At 58.5% G+C, this 6,840-nt stretch overlaps 1 long non-coding RNA gene and 1 pseudogene across 1 annotated transcript; both read right to left on the bottom strand.

Moving 5' to 3' along the window:
• Positions 1-1,040: 1,040 nt before the first annotated feature.
• On the bottom strand, positions 1,041-1,927 carry LOC111943222 (uncharacterized). The gene is made up of 3 exons (XR_002870833.2): positions 1,817-1,927; positions 1,546-1,636; positions 1,041-1,105 (listed from the first exon to the last, which is right to left on the bottom strand). It is a non-coding gene; the product is annotated as an uncharacterized LOC111943222 (long non-coding RNA).
• Positions 1,928-2,717: 790 nt separating this feature from the next.
• On the bottom strand, positions 2,718-5,691 carry LOC147645495 (serine/threonine-protein kinase pim-1-like; annotated as a pseudogene).
• Between the last annotated feature and the right edge of the window lie 1,149 nt (positions 5,692-6,840).

The raw sequence follows: 6,840 nt of genomic DNA, 5'->3' as shown, positions 1-6,840 counted from the left end.
TGCTGCTGGTACTGCTGCTGCTGGTGATGCTGGTGCTGCTGGTGCTGGTACTGCTGGCACTGCTGGTGCTGGTGCTGGTGCTGCTGGTCCTGCTGCTGCTGCTTCGGCTGCTGGTCGTGCTGCTGCTGGTGCTGCTTTTGGTGCTGGTGCTGGTGCTGCTGCTGTTGGTGCTGCTGGAGCTGGTTCTGCTGGTACTGCTGGTGCTGCTGCTGCTGGTGCTGCTGGAGCTGGTGCTGCTGGAGCTGGTTCTGCTGGTACTGCTGGTACTGCTGGTGCTGCTGGTGCTGCTGGTGCTGCTGCTGGTGCTGATCCTGCCCCTGGTGCTGCTGCTCGTGCTGCTGCTGCTCATGCTGCTGGTGGTGCTGCTGCTGGCGCTGCTGGTGAAGCTGGTGCTGGTGGTGGTGCTGCTGCCGGTGCTGGTGGTGGTGCTGGTACTGCTGGTGCTGGTGCTGCTGCTGCTGCTGCTCCTGCTGCTGGTGGTGCTGCTGCTGATGCTACTGCTGGTGCTGCTGGCACTGGTGCTGCTGGTGCTGCTGGTGCTGCTGGTGCTGCTGGTGCTGCTGCTGGTGGTGGTGCTGCTGCTGCGTTCATATTTCCAGCACTGCCCCACACTGAGGGATCAGATCCAGGCACTGCTGCTGCTCCCTCGGGACCAGCCCCACTTTGGTTGTTGCTGTCAGTGCCAGCACAAGCCGTGGCTGGAGCAGCGGGTGCTGACAGTGCCCCAAGGCCAGGGGCTGGTGGGGTCCCTGGGCTGGGGCTGGGAAGGAGCTGCCCCTTGTTCTCCCTGTGCCTCACGCAGAGCTGGGCTGGGCACAAGTGGGGCAGCAGAGCCAACAGGGAGCCTGCGAGTCTCTTCCAGACGTGTCTGCTCAGAGTTTGGCCTTGGAGCTTCAGGTGGGCAAAGGCAGCTGCTCTGCTCCCTCTGTGTGTGCCCGTGTTCAGCAGTGCTGCTCCATCAGTCTGTGCCTAGCAACAGGGAAAAGCCTCAGCCCTGCAGGGCCAGGAGCTGCCGGGCTCTGCCTGAGCAGCTCAGCCAGCGGGAAGGGAGCTGCTCCACACAGGAACCAGGAGCAAAGGACACTTCTTTTTCATAGCATGATTTCTGTTTTAAGGGGAAAAATGCGGAAAAATAAAAGAAAAAAAACTTATATAAAATGTGAAAGATAAAAACAGAACCCAAGTGTGCAGTGAAAAATCTTCTCTAACTTTGAATTAAGGTGTAATTGGTTTTTTGAAACATAAAACTCAGTTATTTACTTTGTAAATGTGCTGATGGCATGATGCATCTTACCGGCGTCAGGAACCTTTTTGAAAAAGTTTGTGGGGTTTGATTCCAATATTGTTATTTTAAATTGTGGTGAAATTGGAGTGAAGCAAGAAGAAAGTGCTTTGCGCCTTGCCAGCTCCAAGCAGCACTGGGAATCTAAACTCTTTCAAACCCCAAATCCTTTAGAAAATGCCCTTCCTTCTCACCCTGTGAATGAGCCGCACATTCCCTTTCAAACATTCAGGGGTTTCTTAAAGATGCAAAGTCCCACTTACAGCTTTCTGTTCTGGTTTGGAAGTGCAGAGGGGCGATTCTTCATCCATCAGCTCCAGACTGCACTGCCTCAGGAACACAGCAGTGGCACTTCTAGAGGAGGAAGAAAGTGCAATTGCACAATTGCAGCCAAAAAGAAAGGAAGAGTGGGACACAGAAAACATCCTGTGCAGATGCAGGCATTCAGCTGGGACTGTGGAGAGTTTGGGTTCTTGCCAATTGGATGTGTGTCCCTAACTGCAATCTCTTGGCTTGCAGGAGAGTCTCACTCACCTGCAAAAGCAGAAAGCTCAGGCGGTGTGCTGGGAACGGGCTCATGTGATGCAAAGCTGTCAGAGCAATGGGAGGGCAGGGTGAGCCCAGCTGTGCCTGGGGCTGAGGCCAGCAGAGCCCTGGCAGAGCCCAGAGCAGCCTCAGCATCCGCAGAGCCCGGCTGCAAGGAGAGAAACCAGAAACCGCCCGTCAGCTGAAGGCTCCTGTCCCCTTGTCCCAGCCACCCGCGGTGCCCAGGCCATGCTGGCCGTGCTCAGAGCTGGGCCCAAAGCTGCCCATCACTGCTGCCTTTGGGAGCAGAGCAGGAGGGCAGGCCATGTGCCCAGCCTGCAGCCAGCCACGGCAGACCCAGCCCCTCAGCAGCTGTCCAGAGACAAAAAGCAGCTTGGCAGCCAACTGAAGAATTGCTTGCATCCACCCCAGCCAAGGGGGGAACCTTTGGTGCCTGGCCAGGCTGTGCCATGCCCAGATCTGGGAGCATCCCCTGGCTGTGGACTCACCTGCAAATTGGGCGTGGAGCGAGTCTTTGAAGAAGACATGCCAGAATTGAAATCCATCATCTTCAGCTGGCCAGCTGGAGGAAGAGATTGCCATCCTTGAGGTTGCCCTTGGTGTCTCCAGCAGCAGCCCCAGCTGGTAACAGCTTCTCCAGGGGCTCCTTCTCCTTGCCTAGGGGCCAGACCAGGCTGTCAGTGCTCTGCCCAGGGCCCCAGCCATCAGTGAAGCAGACAAGCAAAAGCAGGGGGAATGGTGGCCACCAGTGCTTGCCACACCAGGTGTCCAGCTCAGCTCCAGCCCAAGAGCTGTGTGTTCCCTTCTGATGACCCCTGCTCAGAGCTACAGGCACGACAAAACAGCCTGGTTTGCTTTGCCACTGATTGCCAAGAAATGTGTGGAGCTGTTACCTGCCAGGCCCCTGGATCCAACCGTGCATGTGGATCTCTCCCATCTCCTAGGGCAGATGAACAGCCTGCATCCAAGGATCGCGGAAAAGGTCTTCTAAGGATGGCCTGTCCGAGGGTTGCATGGACAAACACCTCTTAATAATATCTTGGCATTCTGAAGAGAGAAACCAGGAATCACCAGTCAGTTGGAGAAGTTGCCGCCCCCTTCCAGTGCCCAGGCCATGCTGGGTGTGCCCAGAGCTGGGCCTCAACTTCCCCATGGATTCCCTGTTTGCAGGAGAGCAGGACATGTGCCACCTCCTCAGCAGCTGCCAGAGCAGGATGCTCATGAGCCCACAGCTGTCTCCCAAGCCCAGTGTTCCCCCTGTGCCCAGAGATGAGGACTCACCTTGGGAGAGCCGTCGTGGGAACAAGATCCGCCCCCAGATGATCTGCTGGCCCCTCATGAATGGGTGCTTCCCTATGACCAGGTGGTAGAGCAGGAGGCCCAGGGACCAGATTGTTGCTGCCTGGCCATGGTAGCGTTGCTGGTGGATCCACTCTGGTGGGCTGTAGGACAGGGTTCCTGTGGAACACAGATGGAGCTCATCAGGGGAATGCTGCTGCTCCCAGAGCCTGGCCCCAGCATCCCTGGGCATGTGGGGGCTGCCCCAGAGACACACGGGGTGACCCACTGCCCTCTTGCCAGCACCTGGCACTTGGCTACAAACCCAGGGTTGGAAAAGAAGCCACTGCTGCTGCAAGAGGGCAGCAGAAGCACTGGGGAGGCCCAACCATGACAAGCAAATAAAAACCCACCCCGTGGTAGAGAAAACACACTCTCCTCCCTGCCTGCATGGCCTCCAAAACATTGTTAATAGGCCAAGGCAAACGTGGGGAGCAGAGGAGTTCAAGCCCTTCCTCGCTGACTCACTAAACTCTCTGGGGCATGGGGTCAGACCCCTGCCCTCTGCTACCCCCATGGGGGTTTTTGTCAGGCTGGCTGTCCCAGCCCCAGCCCAGGGCACAGTGGGTGCTGAAGGCTCTTGGCAGGGCTGGGAGCTGGCCCCACTCACACCCCCATCCAAATCAATTTGCCTCAAGCATTGATCCCATCCTGGCAGCACCACGGGGAATCCCCAGTGCCACAGCCAGGCTGGGCCATGAGATGGCCAGGAGCATCCCCTGCGAGGGCTCACCTGCAAACTGGGTGTAGGCTGTGTCTTGCAGGAAGGCGCCACAGCCAAAGTCGATCAATTTCAGCTGCCCAGTGGCCAGGTCGAGCAGGATGTTCTCCGGTTTTATGTCCCTGTGCAGGACCCCGCAGCTGCTGCAGTGCTGCACGGCCTCCAGCACCTGGCGAAAGAGCCCCCGCGCCTCCTCCTCTGGCAGGAACCTCCGCTCCGCCAGCAAATGCGAGAGGTCCTGGCACCGCTGTGGACGCTCCAACACTAACACGAAGCTGTCGGGGAGCTCAAGCCACTCCAGCAGCTGAATGACTGCAGCACAGCCAGAGGACACCCTGTCCAGCAGCACAATCTCCATGGGAGCACGGGTGCCGTCGGGCTGCGGGAGGAGCACGGTGCTGTCAGTGGGGCTGAGGCCGGGCCAGGGCTCTGGGACCCCTCAGCCAGCCCGGGATGCTCTGCACACCTCGCTCACCCCGCGCCCGCTCTCCCCGCAGGGCTCTCGGCGGCTCCCACCCCGCCGGGCCCCGGCTCATCCCTGCCCGGCACGCCCCGGCTTCTGCCGCTGGCCCCGCACACTCACCAGCTCGCCCCAGAGCCGGACGCGATCCCGCGGCACACATTTGATGGCCACCTGCGAGCAAGGAGCAGCAGAGGCTTGAGCTCGCTGCCCGCCCCGCCGCGCCCCCGCCATCTCCTCCGCCCCCTCCTCCTCCTCCTCCTCTGCCCACCGCTCACCGGGGCGCCGTCCGAGAGTCGCGTGGCCGCGAAGACGCTGCCGAAGCCGCCGCGCCCCAGCAGCGGGCCCAGCTCGTAGCGCTGCTGCAGGGCCTCCTGCGCCTTCCCTGGGGGCGAGTCGCGGCTGTCAGCGCTTGGCCCGGGGACAGGAACGGCCCCCGAGCGCTCCCCGAGCTCCCCGGGCCTGGCATCCGCAGGCGTTCCCTCATTGGAACGCGGCAGCGGCGGCTCGGGGCCAGCGGCCGCGCTGCTGAGCGGCGGAGCTCGGGCCGGGGAAGCCGCAGCGGAGGCGGCGGCAGCGGCCGCGCCGCCTGTGTCCTCCGCGGGCCCCGGGAGGAGCCGGGGTCGGGGCCGGGGTCGGGGCCGGGGCCGAGGCCGGGACCGGAGCCTGCGTCGGGGCCGGGGCCGGGATCGGGCAAGGCGGAGCCAAAGGGCAGCGATTCCGCCCCAGCCCCAGGCAATGATGCCCGCCCAGCAGCGCCAGCGCCAGCACAGCCAGAGCCCGGCGGAGGCGAGACCACGGCGGGACGGCCGGGGCCGGGGCCGGGGCAACCCCGCCTGGGCCCGGGGGCGGGTCCGGGGGCGGGCCGGGGGCATGGCCCGGGCGGGTACGGGGAGAGGGAACCTGGAAGAGAGGGGGACGCAGGAAAAGGGAGACCCGGAGGGAATGTGGGACAGTGGGAAAGGGAGAGGAGAGACAGAAAAGTGATAAATTGGCTGCTTTCGCTGCTTCCACTGCTGCTGCTGCCGCCGCTGCTGCTGCTGCCGCTGCTGCCGCCGCTGCAACTGAAGCACCGGGACCGTTTGTCCCCGTGTCCGTTTGTCCGTTGCCCGCTCGGCCCCGGCCCGAGCCCCGCACTCCCCGGGCAGCCCCTGAGCCTGGCCAAACACGGGAACTTTGCCGTGTTGAGCCAAGAGCCAGAGTCTTGACTCCTGCACAGGGGCACAGGAATGCCCTTGGCTGCTGCTGTGCCTTGTCCCTGCTGAGGGTCAGGCACCATCTGAGCACATTCCCTGAATGCAGAATTTGTACCCGACCCAAGCGCTGCACTTGTGTCTCCAGCATTGCTTTCCAAGGAAAACAGGGCAAGGCAAACTGGGTATAGCTCATGGTATTTTACAGTGTCTAAAACTTGCCAAGTCTCAGATCTTAGAGGTGAGATCCATTTGGAATGAATGGGATAGAGAAAGTGCAAGATGGAAAAGGGGAACATAAAAATAAATAGAGAAAAATAGAGAAAAACATATTGGTTGTTTCTTTTGATTTGATTTTCATTTCATAAGAAAGTTGTTTCAATTTTCCCAGAATCTTCTCCACAGTCCCGTCTGTTCTTTCCAAAAACCTGTCCTGGAGAACAAGGCGCAGCTCCTATCACAAGATGTGCCCCCAGCTGCAGCTTCTCTTGGCTTCCCACACTGTAAGTGACTGCAGCACAACTCTTGCAGCAAAGCAGAACAAATATTTGAAGCACTTGAAACTTGTTCTTTCTTTTCCTTGTGCACTGGGGAGTTGTGCCATTGGTAAGGTTTCCACTGTTACTCTTCTACCCAAAGAAAACATGATGAGGTACCAGGAATTGTTAGGGAATACAAGCCTGGCTGAATGTGGAGAAAGAATCTCCAGGGTGTGCAGCCAGAAGTGGAGAGCTGATCATTCCAAATCCCCCATGGACACCTTGAAAGTGATCTGGAACATGAAAATGGGCTGACAGAGAGAGTTTGTTTCTGTGTTCAGTTTAGATGATTCTCCATCTCTTGCACTGGGAGAAATCAAGAGCACAATCAGTTGATGATAAGCATCAGAACATGATAAGCTGGACCTCTCTGGATGACAGAAAGAATGTGAAAAGGAGAAATGCAGGGAATGACTTGGTGAACTTTGTATATAAGAAGGTACATTTTTTCCTAATAATTTCCAATTCATTCCCTTTGTTTTAGCCTTTGAAAAAGGCCAATTGCATCTCAGATTCCCCATGAAATGAGAACCCTGAGCTTGTGGAACTGCCTGAAAGGTGCCCTGTTCCTTTTTCTTCTGCTGCTCGGTAGAAACAGTGAAGTGAGTTGGGGAGTTCTGGGTTTTTTTTCTCCTAGTCGATTTTTTCATTTTATTTGCCACTGTAAAGGCAATTTCTGTGATGGCCTCTGTCAGTTGATTCTATTTCAGCAGCAGCAGCAACAGGGCTGTGTTTGAGCACTGCAAATGTGACCTGTGTGG

This window comes from Cyanistes caeruleus, unplaced genomic scaffold (genome assembly GCF_971803275.1).
Source record: "Cyanistes caeruleus unplaced genomic scaffold, bCyaCae1.hap1.1 HAP1_SCAFFOLD_257, whole genome shotgun sequence".
Classification (NCBI taxonomy): Eukaryota; Metazoa; Chordata; class Aves; order Passeriformes; family Paridae; genus Cyanistes; species Cyanistes caeruleus.
The sequence above is the reverse complement of the archived record's forward strand: the minus strand, read 5'-3'. Positions and strand labels throughout refer to the sequence as shown.